This window comes from Crocodylus porosus, unplaced genomic scaffold, assembly GCF_001723895.1.
Source record: "Crocodylus porosus isolate Cpor-Errol unplaced genomic scaffold, CroPor_comp1, whole genome shotgun sequence".
NCBI lineage: Eukaryota > Metazoa > Chordata > Crocodylia > Crocodylidae > Crocodylus > Crocodylus porosus.
Genome location: NW_017728948.1, coordinates 67378390 through 67399586, shown reverse-complemented (window position 1 = coordinate 67399586; position 21197 = coordinate 67378390). Strand labels below are relative to the sequence as shown.

Genomic DNA, 21197 nt, shown 5'->3' with positions numbered 1-21197 from the left:
TGAGCTGCACACCACAACCACTCTTTTGCAAGTCACATGCCATACTGCAAGTCAATAATTAGATTTAAGGGCTGCTTACTCCCGAGGTGCACAACATGTAACAGTTGACAGTCTGCCTACAAAACAACTGGGCCTTATATTTTCCTTGGGCCTCAGCAGCACTTGGCAATTACCATAGAAATAGCAATACATTTCAACATTTGGGGCAGAAATGGGGGGAGGGGAGGCAGAGTCAGCCTTAGGGGTGGGCAACATGAGTGACCACCCAGGGTATCATGGCCAGGGAGGACACACACACACACACACACACACACACACACACACACACACACACACACACACACACACACACACACACACAGAGTTGGTGCTCACAGCAGTGCTTTTCCCCGGCACTGCACTCCACTCTGACCTATCCCCACCCCAGATAGGAGGAGCTGTGCCCAGCCCAGCCTGCCTCCAGCTGCTGCTCAGGAGGAGCTGGCCTGGGCAGCATGAGCAACAGCAGCAGTGCCTGGCTGCCCCCCTGCCTTAAGCACCATGCTTCTCCACCACCCTCCTGGACTGCTCCTCAAGCCCCTGCCTGCCTGCCTCTGTCTGCAGCAGCACCACAGACTTGCTGGGGGGGGGCAAGGGGGGCACCAGGGAGGGCACTAAAACACAAGTTCTCCCAGGGCACCATTTTCCCTAAGGCCAGCTCTGAGGGCAGGGGAAATTATGCTGACCACTGGAGAGCAGGAGAGGAGCAGGGAGGAGAACCAAAATCTTACCTACCTCTGCTTTCTTCATATAGGTGGCAGCTATTGCAGCATGAACTTGGCTGCTGTAGCTGAGAGAAGGGCTTGCTGCATACTGGTGCAGCAACCCAGCTGGTACAGTCTCCACAGAACTACTCAAGATGTTCTGTTCTCTGCCTCCCTCATGCTCCATCCTCCAGCTGATACTCTTAAAAGCAGGACTGTGCCTCCCACAGCAAAGCTGCCAGGGCAGGGAGGTGCATTCTTCCCACCTCGTTCACTTGAACCACTATAGGGCACGGGGTATTGACTGTCTGGTTTCCTATGGTTGGGCTGCACAGAGCTACTCCTCCCATGGAGAAGATTCTTGAGGATCAGGGGGCCATATCCACACCCCCTGTAAGTTGGTGCCTGGGGCTAGTGGCATCCTCATCCTTCCCAGCTACACCACTGCCAGCTACTCCTCTGTTGAGCACTTGATAGTGCCAAAATAGTTATTTTTTATTTTATATTTATAGCCTTCTATTTCAATTTATTTGGAGCCAAAACATATTGACCCATAGTAGTTACATTATGCTGATGTAAACATGAAAACTGACAACAATCCACTGGACCAATCTAATCTCCCAGCAATTCAGAAGCTAAAATGTCACCACTGTGAGGAGTTTATCTGTTGTGCAGAAATTTTCCCTTCTATATTAAATTAAATATAAAAATGGACTGAAAATGTTATTTTAGAATTATTTAAAATCTTAAGATTATATACTTAAATGGCATTTAAACATATTTCAAAACTTTACTAATCATTTTTACAAGTCCACAAAGTGCAACTTCCATAATCATCAGCTTAATCTCAACATGACATCTAAGCATGCAGTGTGCTGGTGACATCAAGCATACAAGCAGCACTGTAACCTGTCTATAATGGAAAGGCAACTTTTGTATTTTTCAGTACATTTTAAATAGTTTGCATATGGTAATATAGTAGTAATACTTTTTTAAAGAGTAAAATACAAAGGAAAAATGAATTCATTGCTCACAGACATTCTACTTCGTGCTGTACTTCTATTAACTGAAATAGTTTAGCAGGTATTCCAGGGAACTTATGATTCATGAGGTGGGATTTGTACTTCTGAAGACATACCCATGGCACATGTACTTCAAAGCAATTTACGTTAGTTTTATACACCAACATAAATAGTACCACAGTCCCAAGCAAATAGATGTACAACTATCCAAGAACACCAGATTCTAGTAGGTGCTATGACACTGCCTCACCACTAAGGAGAAAGCATGTAAATAATTGTCTGTTTGCCTGTAGCAAACTACTGTACCAAGATGAAAACAAACAGGTAATCCCTACACCTTATGCCGGTATATTTTTACTACAGATTTTTCCTAGAGTACCTTTACTCCAGATTTGAAACACTTACACTACCATAGGTGTTTGATTATTGGAGGAACAGGCAAAGCCCAGCCTGCGGGCCCAATCCAGTAGGCAGTAGACTCCATTTCCCAGCCACCCCTGTGCGTGGCTGGGGCTGGTCTCCATGGAGACCCCAGCCACAGCTGCTGTGAAAGTTCAGGCTGTGGTGGCCATGGAGACCAGCCTCAGCCAGCTGGCAGTGTGCAGGGCAGAGCAGAGTTGCTCTGGAGTTGCTGGTATCTTGCTGCTGGGAACATGCTCTGGGCAGGGGCATGCAGGTAGGAGATCACAGATCTACCCCTGCCCTTAGCAGCGGTGACAGCCTGGTCTGGAGCAGGGACAGAGCTGTGATCTCCTGCCTGCGCATTCCTGTCTGGAACATGCAGACTACAGATCGCAGCTCTGCCCTGGCTCCAGAGTAAGCTGCTCCCATTGCAAGATCTCAGCAGCTCCGAGCATCCCCCTGCACTGCTCTAGCATGCATCTTGCCAGCACAGCTGGGATATCCATGGAGACCAGCCCCAGCTATGCAATCAGGGGCTGCTGGGAAATGGAGTCCAGCTGCCAGCTGGATCAGCATTTTTCCCACCCCTTGCTTACTGCTTACACTGGTATAAACACATCATGGGCATGTGGTTGCTGTGCTAAAATAGCAGCAGCACAAATTTGTGCTGTTATTTTTTGCCACTGCATATGCCCCTGCATGTAGAGTTGGCGTGGGGGCAAATTGTCCTAGTGGGGTAGGGAAGGCTGGAACCAGTACCTGTGCTGGCCCCAGCAGCCTTACCTAGGATCCTGGGGGCCTCCTGCGGTAGTGGTGGTGTAGATCCATTCACTCAAAGCCCAGCTGGCAGCCAGAGTCTGGCTCTGGCCAGTCAAGCTCTGTTTGTGGTGGTGCACACTGGTGCCATGTGCACCACATCACTTTTTGCAGCATTTTTTGTCTTTTGTTATCAAGATCTCCCAGTGTCAAATTTTGGTGTCATGCAGCAAATCTGTAGTGCAGCAAACAGGTGCATGTGTACTGCAAGGGGGTTGTCTAATGTGTTATCCCATTGTTAAACAGCTACCACTATCTACCCAAAAGAAATTATTTCATTTCAGTGTTGAATCAACTATATATAACTATATATAAAATCTTCCTATCTTTAATTAATTAAATACATTCAAGCTGCTTTAAGATCTGCTTCATAAGCAGTAAATTATTATTTAGGATAGTCAGGTTACTGGTGTTGCTTTAAAGTATGGCTCTAAAATTACACCATTGTGTTCCTCATATAAAGCTAGATTCTCTAATGAGAAAGAATACAACAATTTATTACATTTTTATTGTATTTTCACTATCATAATCCTGTTGTATAACACAAAAAGCTGAAAATACTATAAGCTGATGTAAATACCAGGAACAAATAGGTGAAAAACTAAAAATGACCAGTTACCAAGGAAACTAAATTCAGTAGGCTAAAACTGCTGCCTTATGTAAGTATTCTCATTATAAACAGGCTTTTATGAAAACATGAATGTAATATTTAAAGAAATATTGACCTAGACCAGTAGTTCTCAATCTTTTTAGATTCAAGGCACCCCTTGCAAAGCTTAAACCACCCCTCAGAAAATGCTAGCTCTTAGCCTTCACTTGTTTGACTATAGAAAAATAAGAAAGCAATTCCTCTGCTGCAAATAAATCAGAAAGACCACAACAGATCTGAAACTTTTTTAACACTATGGTTTCCTGTTCAAAATCTCTGTGTTTATCTTTTGAATCACGTGTAGGTGTCTGCACAATTAACATTGTGCCAAACAACGCTTGGCACTCTGCAGCAGTCTTCTAAGTAACCACCTACTTAAATCATGGTGAGACAAAGTTATAAGGTTAGGGTCCCAACCTTTACTACAATTGTTTTGATATTTGCTTTTCTATGATGTGACCACTAATATCTCCCACTTATATGGGCCATGAACAGGCATTCATTTCTATCAGTGGAAATTTCTGACTGCTAGAAATGCTGCCAGGAGAGGGAGCAGCACAGGCATTCAGCCTGCAACTGCCCGCTCTGCCCTGCTTCTCACATCTTCCTTAAACTGGAGTTCTTCCTGGTGGGGAAAGTGTGGGAAGCAGTGGCTGCAACACTTCTCCCATTCCTGGGGAAACTGGAGCAGAAGGACAAAGCCCCTGCCTGATCCTTTTACCAAGGAGTCCAGTGTGAGGAGTGGGTGGCTGCTCCTTCCCTCTGTAGAAGGGATGGGAGCAGCTACCCCCTGTGCTTTCTCTAGAATGTGGTCACCACAGTCTAGGAAAGGCATGGGAGCCTTTCCCTGCCACTCCAGTCCTTCCCAAACTGGGAGGAGGCGAGCAGCAAATGCCCCCCCGGCTTCCTCAGACCAGGGTGGCCTGGGCTCAGTAGGTGCAGGGAGCATTTTCCTGCCACTCAACTCCTGGCCCCCAAGAGAAATCAAGAAGTGGGGAGAAATTAAAAGCACTCGAGCACCACACATATCAGTGTCCCCTGCACTGAAAAATGGTGGTGGGGTGCTTTGAACTAAAGCCCATCAGACATGTGATGCCAGAGTCTGCTGAGACGCATTTATTTCCGTGCTGCAGTAGACTTGAATAACCAAGTCTGCTCCAATGCACTGGATTTCCAGCACGTTGAAACTGTCTCCCTGCACATGTATGGGAGCCCATGCTGTCTGTATGTGGCCACAGTCGCTCAAGTATTTAAATAAGCATTACAAAAAGGAAAATCCCTTGTGGAGCAGCATAGGGCATCCACAATTCTGAAATTTATTGGAAATCATATGCTCTTTAGTCAAACTTGGTATATTCAAAAGGCAAAATATATTGTTCTTCAGAAGTTTGTTTAGTAGTAAAGTTCATCCCAGACAAACATGAATTAAGCAGCATCATTAAATATCTTCAAGATTACAGTATTTTCTCTCAGGAGTAAGTAGCAGTTTTTTATAAAGCAAAATTCTCAAACACAACTGCTTTCTCCAAAAGCATTACAAAATTAGTGATTTAAGGAACACCGGTGAATGTAATAAGAGTTGGACCAAAATTTTCAAAACTAGTATCTAAATAAAGACACTACTAAATCCAGATACAGTAAATCCAGTCAGTAACCTAGTTTTCAAAAGTGTCATGATAATAGGACCTTATACAGTAAGGACAAGATACAGATATATTTCTTATAAAAATATATATTTGTTTCATATTAAGATAGAAAGGTATTGTTAAATCAAAGGCATTTTTTGTAACCATGAAACTCTCATTAAAGCAAAAGAAAAAACAAAAACAAAACAAAAACACCGGTGTGAAGCCCTGAAAATCCACCCCAACACTCTTTCCTAACAAGAAAAAAAATCACATTTTTTCAATAAATAAAAGGAAAGCGACTTTTGTTCTCAGAATAAAAATAGATATAAACTGATTGAATTACTTTTGGTGGTTAGATCCTGAAATGTTATGGATATAGCTGTAAAAGTTTAAGAGTCATCTGATTTGCACAAAGACTGTTAAAGGTTTGTTCAGCACATAATTAGGCTACTAGTATGCTTCCCTCAGGCAGTGTTGCCAACTCTCATGATTTTTGGCATTGTTCTTAAAGTCTACACTTCAGGAATGTGAAAAACTTAACTATTTCTTTTATATATATTTATTTCTTACTTATATATAAAAGAAAACTAAGTTTTTCACATTCCTGAAGCACAGACTTTAAGAACAACACCAAAAACTGTAAGAGTTCGCAACACTGCTCAGGTCAGGAAAAAAATTAATACCAGGTTTTCATTTAGTAACAGAACCAAAAATTTATCTTAAAAAGTTCTACTTTACTAGTCTATTTTGTCAAATTGTACTGCACATTTGAGAAAAGGCCATTGTATAACCTATTAATAAACAGGTATTAAAATCCCAGTTGCCGTGTACTACTTACTACACTACTACAACCAAAAAAAAAAAAATTGAAGATTTAAAAATTAAAAGAATAGGAAAATTGTGGTTCCTTTACTGCTATCCTAGCCTCAATATATTGATAGCAGATAGACCCAAAACTATTGCATTTCAGACACTTAAAAAATAACATGACCTTTCTTTGTATATATCACGTACACAAATAATGGATGATACATGTGCTAGATTACAGTTTACTGAATATGATAGATACTTCTTGCTCATTGTCCTTTTGATATTTGGAAGCTGGACAGAGATATGGGGAATAAGTACACATCTAGATGGAAACAAGAATGTATAATGGGGAAAGATTTTAGTGAAGTGAGGAATCTAGCATGAAAGTACTGGCTGGCCAGAGGAGGGGGAGAGAAGTTTCCAGGCTCAAATGGGAATGAGTACTTCGCTCAAAAGAGAAAAAGGGATGAATGCTTTATTATTATTGCTATTTGCACATAGAAGCTTTCTATAGAGAGAAAAGGGCACAATTCCTCCCCAACAGAAGACAAACAGATAAAGGAGGTTTGATGGAAGACAAGGAACATAAACACATTGTTTAAGTGTATGCATCACCTAGACCTGTAAGAGTGAACATAGCAAGAGTGGAATAGGAGAGCACAGGATCTGGCCCTCCTACAATCTACTCATGCACATATCAAACCATCAGTGAGCAGGTTTGCAGGCTGTATTACATAGGAATAGTATTTGTATTTGGTTTTACTAGAGCTGGGAAAATTATTCCGAGAAAACAACTACTTTGTTAAAGCAGCCTTTTCTATACCCTTCACATTAGTATTTCCCCACACAGGTTTCCAATATGATGCTACTCAGCTCCTGTTCAATAGATAGACAGTATTTATGTCCTTTCCCAATCATTTAGAGAAAAATCAGGACATACTCTAAAGTATAAGCAAGTTTGAAAAAGTAAAAGCAAGCTGCTTTGCAGTTATCACATCAGCTTACCAAATTAAATAACTAGAATACAGTAAACGTTTATTTTCAGCTGTAGAACTCAAAATTGACTGGTCTAGGTTTTTTCTCTGTTTCTAAAACTAGCTTTAACACAAGGGATTTCTCTGTAGACCCGTGACTGTTAGTTCCACAATATTAATATAAAGGGCTTAAAACTTTTAAAATTCTGGATTTATATTAATCAATACTGCAATTACTGCAGCTATCAAACCAATGTTTACTATCAGGAACAACTGATAATCACAAAACACAAATTCACTACTGTTGTTTGACTGAGTGAATACCATTACTTTTCCTCCAAGTAAATTACCTTAATTGATTTCTACATTTTACTGACAAGAGTCAATCAGAAGGTTTTCCTAAACTGATGAAGCTTGGTAATTAAGATTATCATATCCATGTCAATTACTGGGTAATATTGGGCCTGATATATAACAAATACTATATAATTAAATTAGTACAAGCAGGTTTTTTATGAAAACATATTTTTAAAAGAATATTAAAATTATTTCTGAAATTAGGATCATGAAGTTTATTAAAGAAAGTATATGTAAAGGATCTAGGAATAGAGGCAGACTGTTGTGCAGATTTCAGGATGTTTGCAAAGATTAGCATCCTTTGGAATCTCTGTGGATGACTGGGAAAGGAGTGCAGAATACCACTCTGGTTGGCAGTCAGCTTGCAGGTGGAACTAGGCACTGCAAGATGGACTGGATCAAGTTTTGTGATGACTGGCATCAGGAGAGGAAAGAATCTGCTGCTCAGATTCAGAGCACAGCTAGTGCATGGGTGTGCCCTGCCAGTGGGGGGGACTATCACTCACACATCACACTCAATAGCCATCAAAGAACTCATCAGCATATACATCATGCTCTGTAAAGAATGACAGTGCAAATTAATTGATTATAGTACAATTGTTGTAGAACTCAAAATCAGGGAGCCTAAGGTTTCATAGGCAAGGGCTACTCTAGACATTTTCCATTCCTTCCCTATTTCAAGAGGGATACTTATATTTTTAACATTAAGGAACAGATCTAAATTGTGATTCTTTATTATCTAGTAATATTGAGTAAACTCTGCTTATTCATTTTACACACAGAATATTTTAGTAAAACCAAATTTACATTAAGATTTAATTGTCATGTGTAGTGTTTGGACTACAGGAAAGCCAGTTGGTCTCTGTACTGCTAAAGATTAATCACACAGTCCTTCAAAGTACCCTGTTCCCCTCTGGTAGTTGGATTTGAGGGGCTGCAATCAAATTATTTGACCTGACAGCAGCATTGCTAGTACTCTTTTCTTGTTTGTTAGTGAGACTTCTGAACCTTTGCAAATTGATCTAAAACTTGTACTCTGTTCAGAAAAGTTTCCCTAAAGCAATCTGGTTTTTCAAAAGATACTGCAATCTAACAGTAGCGTCTATGGTTAAAATAATCCAGTTGTGAGTGTTCACATGAAAAAGATGAACTGCTACTTGACTGAGCCCAAGTCTCAGAAAATACCAAACCCAAAAGGGAAATTTTCATAAGCATGTAAAAAGAGGGAAGTGTAACAACTTGCATACAAAGCCTTACCTACACATGGTGTATGGTCTATGCAAAACAGAACTTTTATTCATTATACTTAGAAAGTACTGTACTTTGAATACATTTTCATAGATTTTCATAGACAGGGCTGGAAGGCCTCAGAAGATCATCAAGTGCAGCCCCCTGCCCAAAGGGCAAGAAGTCAGCTGGGGTCATAGGATCCCAGCAGGATAAGCATCCAATTTACTCTTGAAGGTGTTCAATGTAAGTGCTTGAACCACCTCCGCTGGCAGACTGTTCCAGACCTTGGGGGCTCGGACAGTAAAGAAATTCTTCCTTTTGTCCAGCCTGAAACGGTTTCGCAGTAGAGGGGCATACTATTATACTGTCAATGGGGAAAGAAGAAATAGGCAGAGAGGTGACATGTCATCACTATGTTAGATGACTTACCCACTTAGATCTACAAAGAGTGTAATTATAACCCTGAGTTTTATGTAGCTTGTTGCCTTCCATGGCACACAGAATAACTGATGAGTTGCATTAGCTACAAATAGGCTTTCTTGTGATTCTGGCCTAATGGATCTGAGAAGCTGATAAATATTTTGAGATTTTGTATATGAACTCAGCTAACCCAGAACATTTTATACTCAAAAAGTCTGATCTGCGCCTGAGAGATGAATATTTCCATAGTCCCATTATTCATGTTCTTAACATTAGAGGTAGTAGAAACCTTTTAGCATAGGTGTAGAATTGGGTGTATAAATAATTCTTACTCATTTTAAACACATGCATAATTGAAAAGTAACCCTAATGATGTGTTATAGGGCAAATGTTGCATTATTATATTCCAACTTTTTTTTCAAAAAAAGCCCTTTATTTATTAATGAATCCAACCCATTCAATAGATTCAACATTTAAAGATACATCCAATTCTCCAAAACGTACACAAAGACAATCATCTCTTATCAATAACTCTACCACAATCCAAATCAACATCTACAGAAGTCCTGTGCTCCCCTCCTATCCCAGTGTCCGATAACTTCCCATCTCCTTTGATGTTAAGACCCCATGCTTCCTCAATTCCACACAATTCAGCCCTTCTTTTCCCTACAACTCTGCCAAAAACAAATCTTATTATCTTCTACTCATCTTTGCATTTCAAATTTTAAATGTATTTTAAATGTATACCTACGTTTTAGTTCATAGAACATGTACTATAGTATTTTAAAAGTTGCTCAATGTTCTGCTTTGGAGGCAAAAGATTTGTTTTAAGTTACTTCCAAAAACTTCCACCAGATTTCCAAGTAAGCATCTGTTTACCTTCTCGCATGTAGAACACTGACTTGATAGAAAAATTTTCCATTGCTATAACTTCCCAAACTTTTAAAATCAGCCAGTGATTTTAGGGGTATCTCCTCCCAGGCTTTAGTAATTGTAATTCTTCCAGCCACTAGAAGATGAGTAATTAATTCCCTATGGCACATAAATGCTGCAGAGTTCTCAAAAAAGTTTCAATAGGAACACTAAGGCTAAGCACATAGTCCAAAAGCCGAAGGTTGAATAAATTAAATCTTGCAAGTTAGTTGAAGCTGCATAGATAGAACCAATAAGCAAGTGAACAGACAAGTCACTTTTGATTCTGGAAATGCAGCCCCATGTCTCCAGTGGCCCAGGCTATAAGTCAGGAGGCACTAGAGCAAGCCTTCCTGGTAGCCTGGGGAAGACAGGCTGGACCAGGGCTATCCTGTCCACCCTACAAGGGGGTGTTTGTGGGGAAGGTGCAAAGCATCCTGGGATGCTGGCAGACTGTGAGTTAACTTAAAACTGGAGGGGATCTTGGACAGTTCAATAAACTGATTAAACCTAAATCAGTTAAGTCTGATACTACATCCACCCAGGTTTATCTTAAGCCAGTTTTGACTATTTTGAAAGCAGTTTATATGCACTGAACATCTGTTGTATTACAGATTTGAACTGGTTTCTGATCACTTTACTGGTTTATGTGTAATTTCTGCCCCTAGCCTTAGGGGTTATCTGATAATTGGCATTGTATTATTTCCCTCACCATGTCTCTAACCATCTTCCAAAACAATTTAATTCTGGGATACATCCACCACATGTGGTAGAATCCTCTCAGCTAACAACCCTCCATCCAACACTTGCCTGTTCCTATACTATAGCTGCATTTAATTTTAAGTCGGGTGAAATACCATCAATATAGGATTTTAAAATAATTATTTTTATTATCAAGTATGGATGTATTAGAACCATTATTCCAGATAGCCTCCCATTCGTCAGCATTAATTTCTGATCCAATGTCATTAGCCCACTTTTGTCATAAACTGTTTTTTCTTTTATATGGGTATTTAAAATTGATTTATATAACACAGAGAAAAGGCCAAGCATAATGCAAGGCTATAGTGTTGTACAACAATAATAAATATTGTGGATGTTAAATAGGTGGTATAGAAGTAATATTTTTGTGCAACAATGTTTCCATATGTGTTTATCCAACTCTTCAATTACATCTCTCCAGCTTTTATTGTTTCAGCCTACATTAAGCCAAAGATCATATTAATATTAAATTCGCACAAGCCCACACATTTTCTATCTGTGGAAAACTGAACAAAATTCATAATTATGTAATAAAGATATACCACACAAATCTACTGGCAAACTAAAAAAGGACTGCCAAACTCACTTTCATATTGTCATTTTAAAAGGGGACAAGCATTCAATATGGAAAAAGTATTAATGCTGTTTGCTATATTTAGGATGCCTGTAGATGTATGGGGAGGCTGCTCTGGCATGCTTAATTACAGTGCATTGGAGCTGTGTGTAGCACAGTACAGCATACTCGATTAATCGAGTGTATGGCCTTTGCAAAACATTGATTAATCGAGTCTCCTGGAGCATGCTAATTAGCATGTTCCAGCAGCCTTCGCATCTTGTATATTAGTGTCCCTGTGCTTTAAAATGGTGGTGGGTGTGCTTTAACTAAAGCTCATTCAATGAACACATGTAAAAATATCATTTAGTGTTTAAAAATATATATATTATGTGCATATATTGTACACCTGCACATCAAGAGCTAAAAGTTTCACCAACACGTCTAAAAACAAACAAATAAACCTCATTAGTGATCAAGTAATTTTACATAGAATGACTTATTGGTGCATTAGCGTATTATTTCACAAGCTGTATTTTCCCTTCCTGGCACTGCTTTGATTATCTGAGGTGCTTAGTACCTTTAAAAAAAACATTACTAGTTTGTGAAGACTGTAGTACAATGCGATGCTGTACAAACAAGAACAATCTAGCCTGAGTGCTATAAGCAGGATAAGCATAATGATGCAGTGCTCTGTCCAGACTAACTAGCTATGCTGATTCTGGCATCTGAACTACAGGCAGTCCTTGGACTTAGGATACAACTGGTTCTTGAAAATCACATCTTAAGTCTAAACATTGTACCTCGGAACCAATTTTCTCATAAGAAACAATGTTATAAATGGGGGCTTGGTTCCTGAACCAAGGCCCAATACCCTGTTTTCACAAAAAATATCCCAGAATGTTGTACTTGATCAATTATAGATGAGTGTCACAGGGGCACTTAGGTGCCCTGTTCCTAAGAAGGGAGAAGGGCAGCTGCCAATCTCCAGGGCAGCTCAGGTGCTGGATACTGGGGCAACCGCACTGGTCAGGTGACCAGAAGGGGGAAGGGCCGGGTCTTTATAAACAGCCCAGGCCGAAGCCTGGGGAGCAGTTCCCCTCTGGCAGCCTAAGGAGCAACAGCTCTGCTGCAAAGCAGAGCAGAGCAGAGCAGAGCAGAGGAAGAGCAGCCTGGCCACCCGAGCGGCTGCAGCATGGTACGGGGTGGAGAGAACCCTGACAGGGAGGCTTGGAAGGTGAGCCATGGTGGCACAGCGATTATGTTCTAGCCAGGAGGCTTATTTTGAGTTATAGCAGGTTGACTTTTGGCTTTATGTTCCCTAGTTTGTTATTGTTGAACCGGAGGACCGGGTGAGGCTATAAGGAGTGGAAGGAGGCCTCATAGAAGCACCCCAATGGGGTGGGGGTTCCTGGTGCCAGTGAGGGCACAATAGTCAGGTGCCAGAGAGAGCACGCTCATATGGAATAGGGGGCCAGGTAAAGCTACAGCCACCTGAGCCCTATTGGGAGAAGCCCGAGCAGGACATAGCATGATAATCAGATGCCAGCAACGGCACACTTATATGGAATAGGGGGGCCAGGTAAGGCTACAGCCGCCTGAGCCCTATTGGGAGAAGCCCAAGCAGTGCGTAAGACCCCAGATGGTGTGTCAGGGGGCCAGGCACGGCTACGGCCACCTGAGCCCCAACCATGAGAAGTGCGGGTGACAAGACCAGAGTGCGAGTGACCACAGGAAGCACAAGGCACAGGTCTGAGTGCGGGTAACCACGGGACAGATGGGAGGCAGGCCCCAGTAGGGCCCTGTCTGTAAGAGAGAAGCCCCAGGAGAGGGCGCAGTCTGAGAGTAGAGAGCCCGGTAAGAGTGAACTTTCGGGCGGAGGCCTTTAGAGAAGGCCTCTAGGGAAAGTAGATTGGCGGGATAACGTCCGGAAGATCTGCGAGGCTTGGGGCGTGCTAAAAGGGAGGTAGGAGGCACGCGTAGCCCATAAGATGGGGGGGTGCACCAGGTCACTCTGTACAGAGTAGGAGCCCGGACAATCCTAGCACTGTGTCCAAGGCGACAAGAGGCAGCCTCCCTTCTAAAACCATATAACAACAAGACTTGGCGGGCGAGAAAGAGGGTGCTAGATCATCTACTTGGCATGGTAGGGGGCGCTAGAGAGGTTATGGCTGCTCCTAGGCCCCACTCCGTGACAATGAGTAATATAGCTACATTAATGTGTTTGTATTGTAAATACCAATCATAATGATTTGGAAGGACTTATTTGAGGTGACTTTACTGGAATTTTTGAAGGGCTCTTGGTTGGAATTTTTGAAGGGTTCTTGGCTGGAGTCTTCTCAGGAGTCTTGGCTGTAGGTTTTTCTGGAGTCTTGTCTGCTTTCTTAAAGAAAGAGTCCAAGGAAGTTTGGGCAGATGTTCTCCAGGGAGATGAGCAACGCAGTGAATTTGTTTGCTGATGTGGCATCACATCAGATCAAGCGTTATAAAGTCAAAACTGACGTCATACAGTTGAAACGGTGTCAATTTATATACATTGTAAGTGTGAAACGTTGTAACTTGAAATGTTGTAAGTCAAGGATTGCCTATAGTTCATGTATCTCTATACAGCATGGCATTATGCTGTGCAGACATACCATTAATTTCCATATGCCATGATAAGCTGTAAGTTTTCAAGCAGAACTTAGTGAAATCAGAAAGGATTTATTTTAATAAGCAATGTCATTATATGATTCAATGTCATTTTAAAAAGCTGCACAGAAGATTTTGCACAAGATCTTTATCATGAACTCCTACCATTTTAAGACATGTAAAACTGGTTGGAGTGATGTAATATGTTGTAAAACACCTGTATCTGGCTGGGAGAAGGCTCTGACAGTGCAGATATTAATGACAGCAATGGGTCTATCTTTCAAGGGTCCCCTGACAAGTCCTTGGAATAAGTAATGTAGGAGGGAAAAGCAATGGCATGAAGTGTTGTGGGGTGCAGTGCCACACATACAGAGAAGACCAGGGAGGCTGCTGTAACTGGTGACAAGCCTCTAAGGCTATCTATATTACACTAGAGATCATGGAGTAGCCCAGAAAAGGGGGCACAAAGGTGGCTTAAAATACAAATTATGTGTAGTACCTCTGAGAGCCATAGCAGACAGGACCTCACCCTCTGAGTATATTTGGGGAAAAGAATCTACTCTAGGATTCAGAAAGAGATGTTTGTATATATTCAAATGAAGAAGGGCCTTCATTCCCCTTTACATTTCTTGAAATTGTTTCTATATGCATACAGAAACAATTTTCTATATAAACAGTTGTTTCAATATGCACCTGTTGCTGCAGACCATATTCATCAGGGCAAGGGCTGCAGAATGGAGCCCTAGTGAGTATACTGTCATAATATGAAGAAGGAAGATGATAAGAATGTTTATGTATTCTCTCTCCTTTCCTACTGGCACACTTTAGTCTCCTTCCAAAATAACACTAAACTCACTGGTACAAGAAGCTTTTGCTCATTAGGATTCTCAATTAAGAGAGCATAGCTTATGAAAATAAATAAGCACCTATGTTACTGTATCTGGAGGGATGTCTTATGAGCCATGCAGTAAAAGCATCATGGTCACAGTTATTTGTGGATTTTATTATATGTAAATATGGGGGGAAAATCTTGTAGCAAATAAAGCAATGTAGCTGAGGTATCTAATACATAATAAATTAGATAAACATTTTGGACAAATTTAAATGCTACTTCAACATAATCTTTGTGCTCATCAGGACAGAATCCCAAGTGTACTATGATTTCACAGCTATAGAATTTAAAGCAAAATTCATACCCTTGGACAAAACTGTGCCCAAGTACACCTGCTTCCATTTGTACCTGAATATATTTCTAGCCTTTGGAGTTCCTGAGATAAACTAAGAATTGCATCAACACTTTTAGCCTGCAGAAAGCTTGAAATAATAGAACCCGAAGGTGTGAACTGACCCATTTTTTTGTCTGTCAGGGCTCAGTGAACTTCATAATGCTTCAGCCATGAAAAATGTTTTTTTCAAAATCTCAGTATTCAGCATTTCTGCTGAAGAATTCACAATTCTTCTGCAGCCAGACCTTTTTTCCCCCCTCTTTCTGCCCACAAAGAGCCTAACTGCAACTAGCTCTTGCTCTCCACGTCTCTTTACAAAGAATTCTTGTTCAGTTTATACTGCCTTCTCTCTGCACTTTTCTACACAGCCTGAAAGCACTATGCCCAGAGAAACTGTAAAGCTGAGCCATTCAAGTCCCACTCTCCCTCACAAAATACAAATAGAAGGAAATTCTGAATCAGGTGATCAAATCCAGGAATGGATCTGGCCACAGGAAGGCACCAAAAAAAAAAATCCTTAAATTAACTGCTCTCCAAAACAAGCACACATGAGTTTTAAGTCAAGAATATTTTCAACAATGAACCAAGGCTTTTTTGTAAGGGGTGCCATGAATGGGGGGAAATAATTAAATGGGATTAAAATAAGTATGCACTGCTCCTGCTTTTGGTCCACTTGTGCCAGGGCTCTGTTCATAATATGTTATTCTTATAGTCCCTCACCCCACTTTGTACTCTGTTTTATGCTATCTTTTCACAGCAACTGATGAGGCAAACTTGGGTTCACAAAGCTTGTGCTCTATACATGTCTTATTGCGTTAGTTTATCAAGGTGCATATCTACTCTGCTGTCATTCTACAGCCCCAGCATTCCAAATGCTAAACTTGTCTGCAGCAAAGCTGTTACTGAATACCTGTCCAGATGCACTAGTAACATATATAACATTAAATAAGAAAGATAGAAGTTATGTTGTTGATATATGTGGATATATGTATGCATGTATATATGCATACTAGGCCTGTGCAAATAAGGAAGTATTCAATTTGGATTTGGATTTGGTTGATTTGGAGAACAGTGATTCAATTCGGAGATTTGGATCACTGTCCTGAATCGATTCAGTCCTGATTTGAAGAGATTTGGTGATTCAGATTGGCCGGGGAGAGGCAGGCACAGCTGAGCAGCTGCAGATTCTCCTGTGACTCCTCCAGCTGGGTCTGCCTCTCCTCAGGTGGGGGTGCTGTGGGAGCCCATGGCTGCCCTGCCCAGCCGCATCCTAGTCCTGGCACTTAAAAAAAAAAAAAGAAAAAGCCCTGCACGTACAAGCTACAGAAGCAGCAATTGGGGCCTCTAGGTGCTCATGGATCACGACCCACCACCTGGCACCTGCACAGCAGCTGCCCAATGGCACAGGTGCAGTGCAGCTCAGCAGGGTACCACGCACTGTATGGGAGCTGGGGCTGAGCGGTGCTGGGTTCTGGGTGACAGCTGGTGAGTATGAGGGTTTTTTTTTCTTTTTTTAAAGTGCTAGGAGGCTCAGCTGGGTGGGGGATAGGCAGCCATGGGGGCTTCTTCCACAGCTCCCCTAGCTGTGCCTGCCTATGCCCCTGTGGGGGGACCAGTGGAGGCTCTGCCCTGCTGCCACCTGCCCAGCCGGTGCAAGGGTGGGAGGGCGTGATAAAGGCATGGCTTACTCTGGGCGGAAGCAGGACATAGCCCTTGCTCCCATCGCTTTTGTGCCCGCATCAGCACTGGAAATGGGGGCTCTGCCCTGCCGCCATTTGCCAGCCAGTGTGGGGGACCCAGGATACGGGTGAGGCAGCACTGGGAGCAGGGGCTATGCTCTGCTGCTGCTTAGCCCCTTCCACCTGGAGCAAGCCATGCCTGCATCCCACCCCCCTCCCCTTGCCCCAGCTGGGCAAGTGGCAGCAGGGCAGAGCCCCCACACCCAGCGCTGCTGTGCCTGCATCCCTTGCCCCACTCCCTGAGTAACATGCACCCCACTCCAGCTGGGCTGCTGCTTCCAGCCCCAGCTCCAGCCCCAATCCCTTCCTCCCCCATGTTCCTTCCCTCCTCCCTCCCACAACCCCCAACAGACAGCTGCCTCCAGCTGACACAGTGGTGGAGCAGGCAGCTGCTCTGGCTCTGGCACTGACCTGAAGTGCAGACTGAAGCTGCTAGGCTGTGCTGGAGGCCAGAGGTGGTGGAAGAGCAGGCACAGGAGAGAAGGGGTGAGGGGGACAGGTGGCAGCGGGCAAGAGGGAGGGGTCAAGCTGCTTGACTCCCCCTGCCCTCCCACTGCCTCCCATACTACTTGCCCCTCTACTGCCTCTTCACCATCTGCATCTCCACTTTCTCCCTTATCACCTGCCCCCCTGCTACTGCTTTCTCCATGGCAGCAGTGCAGGGGACAGGGAACAAATTTAAGATGACCCTTCAACATGGAAAATTATAACAAATTTATACATATTTATACATTGTGCTTCTATTAAACTGAATTATTGGGGTATCATCTTAAATTCAGGGTTGACTTGGTGTATATGGTGTAAATATTATATATATATTTATAAATTATACGTGTATAGATATAAATGAACAATATATAGAATAACAATACATACATTTGATAAAGAGATGGAGACATGGAGAAGGCGATGAAAAACAACATGGAGATGGAGATAGATCTATGTAAATCAACAATACAACTTTTACTGTTCGAATTTAGTTGCAACATATACTGGCGAAACTGACATTAAAAAAGGAGACTAAAGAGAGTTTAAATATGAAAAGTTAAAACTTGCTAAATTTATTAGGAAAACTCTTAAAGCATAGAAGAATTCTAGCAGTATGCTTTTCTACTATGAATGAATTCATTTTTTGAATGATTTTAAATAGTCCCTCATAAATCATGCAAAAACTAAGCCACAGACAAGTTTAAGCTTAATCATGGTTCAGCTATACCAAAATTGAGGACACCTAACTGGGCAGTTAGATCCTTTTCAGAGAATGTTTAATTCTCAGACAGATGACTTACCCAATGCCCCATACTCAAATTAGGATTGAACAGAGCATAAAATCAACCATAAACAGAGGTAACACCAAACACATTCTTTCTTTCCATTAGCTAGTACAGGAAAATCATTCAGAAATTCAGCACCACCATTACAACTCTATATATTAAATATAGTTCCAGTTCCAATCAATCTATATTTTTAAATAATTGACTCCTATATTAACATCCTACTCAAGCCAAGCTTGGTTTTCCAAGCATTAATTCCCCAGTACAGATGCCTTACCAGTTTCTCTTAACAGATACAATTGCTGACATATTTATTGCACGTATATTTCATTTCCCTAACTCTGTCTTGCCCCTTTCAATGATTTATTTTTGTTATTTATAAATTTCCTCAATTTTTCTCTTCTTGTCAGAACATTCACTTTTCTTTTCACTCCTCTTGGTTTTCCTGTTCACTTACTTGCTTGTGCACTCTCTCTCTCTCTCTCCCCCCCCCTTCTGTCTCTGCCCCCCACCCAACTACCTTCTTTGTCCTCAGTTTTTCCACTTTATTCTTTGAAATCACTCTCTGGTTTATCTCCCTTCTGTAGACAATACTTTCAACTCTTTTGTTTCTTACTGCCCTATTATTTGTCTCCATTACTCCACTCCCTTTACTGCTCTCTTCCAAGATTCTACCTCTAATTATTTGAGAATATATATTAGTCACAGGGCAGCATTAGGCACCTCATAGCCACTTGCAAATGCATTCCACACCACCACTATGAGTTAGGAAAATATTATCCCCATTTTATGGTTGAGGCACAGGGAGATCCATTGGCTTGCCCAAATAAATACAGGAAGTCTGCAGCACAGCTGGAAAATAAATTCAAAACACCTAATTCCCACAATCCATTGTCCTAACTTCAAAGGTATCCATCTTTCCCCTCATCCCACACGAAGGAAAAGAATAGTCAGTTCCTTTTCCCATATAAGAAGGACAATAGAGAGGGAAACAGAAATTCTCCTTCAGCCCCCTGGACTTAGAAAAAAAGGCAATACGTTCAAACGTGAAGCAGAACTGAAGGGGACAGGGCAACGGAAGAGAGATGAGATTTTTATACCCACTGCCATCAGGAGATCAACAAGGACTTAGTAGAGTCTTCTCACCTTCCCCTTCTTACTCCACGATCCTCCCTTCAGTCTTTCTCTCTCTACTGCCTGAAAAGGTCAGCTTGTATGACTTCCTCTCAAGTAATAGTTACCTATCTACACTAAGGTTGCCATTCATCTGTTCTTTCAGGGAGCTTTCAGATCCACACAGCTGGGGCAGAAATTCAAAATTAATTTGTCCTTGTCTAAGCCATATCAGAATATATATAAGGCACACTGCAATGGAAGGATCCAGGCACTAAAATTGGAACTCACCACTTCAGACTCAACGGGGGGAAGTGGGAAAGAAGGAACACTGATTTACTCTCATCTGACTCCAAAGGGAGCAAGAGACATGAAGTGACATTTTATTCCACCATTAATTTACACTACAGGCAGTCCTCAACTTATGACTATTCAAGTTCTGACAAATGGCACTTACGACCTTTGTATATTATAACACTGTTTCGAGGTTCTGATGGGGTTTCGACTTTACGATCCTGGACACAGCTACTTCTTTTTGGTAAGTCTGTTGTGGTAGGTAATGGAAGGGCAGATCAACATCCCCATGGCAAGGGAGGGATTGAGGCTGGGGCAGGGATAGGGGCTGCCCAGTGGCTGGCAGGGGGCATGGGGAAGGTGTGAGGCAGCTCCCACTGCTGCGTGCCGCTGGTCCAGGATGGGATGGAGGGGCATCTGCCCCCAGATCTGCATGGCGTGGGTGGGGCTGGGGCTGTGCCAGGCTGCGCTCTAGGTGGATGGTGGAAGGTGCTGGGAGCAGGGGCTATGGCCTCCTGCTGCTCACCAAGCTGGGGCAAGGTAGAGCCACTGCATTGCCTCTGGACAAGGTGGTCTGGCCTCCTGCACCTCCTGGCCCTGCCCTGCCCAGGCTAGGTGTGCAGCAGCAGGGCACTGGGGGGCATGTGCCCCCAGATCTGCGCAGGGTGGGCAGGGCCAGGGCTGTACCAAGCTGCACTCTGGGCAGGTAGCAGGGGCTATGGGCAATTTTAGGGTGGCTGCAGCCCCCCCACAGCCGCCACCCACCCCACACAGATCTGGGGGACACCCCCCATGACCTGCCGCTGCCACCACTCGCCCAGTCGGGGTGGGGCAGGGAGAAGCTGCAGCTCATCTAGGAGGTGCAGGGAGGCCAGGGCAGCTCTGGCTGCTGCACACCACTTGTCCATAGGCAACACAGTGGCTCTGCCCCGCCCTGGCTTGGCGAGTGGCAGGATGGCATAGCCTTCGCTCCCAGCCCTGGCCCTGCCCACCCCTCACAGATCTGAGCGCACATGCCCCCCCATGTCTTCTTGGGCTGGTGGTAGGAGCAGTGGTGAGGGCCACCAGATGAGCCACCAGATGAGCAGCTCCCAGACTGGCATCCCACAGCAACAAGTGCTTCCCACCTCACTGCTGCATCCCCCACACCAACTGGCCAGTCCTTGCCCCAGCTCCTGTCCTAGCCCCAGCCCCAAACCCTCCCTTGCTGCATGGGCGTTGTCCTCCCATCACAACAGACTTACCAGCTGGAGGCAGCTGTGTCGAATGTGGTAAAGGAACCAATTCCCCATTTATAACATTGTTCCTATGGGAAAACTGATTCCAACTTACGATGTTTTGACTTAAAACACAGTTTTCAGGAACCAATTGCATCATAAGTCTGATGATTGCCTATAGACATAATTTGGCTGTTCCCAAATTATCAATTAACCTGCTCACAATAGGCCACAATTCTGAAACTTCATCTCTATTCTTATTATGGCAATGTGGAAGTTGTCACTAGATACTTAAATAACTAGATACCTAGGGGTGCAGACAGAAGTGCAGCTTCCAGCTGTAACTCAGAACCAATTCTACAAAGTGTTCCAACTTACAATGTTACCCCAGACCAAACAGAAAATCACAGGCACAAAAAAAAAAA

General features: G+C 42.8%; 1 protein-coding gene across 2 annotated transcripts in view; it reads right to left on the bottom strand.

The window, feature by feature from the left end:
- The window catches only part of STPG2 (sperm tail PG-rich repeat containing 2), a 572264-nt gene that overhangs the window by 176834 nt on the left and 374233 nt on the right, over positions 1-21197 (bottom strand). The window lies entirely within an intron of this gene.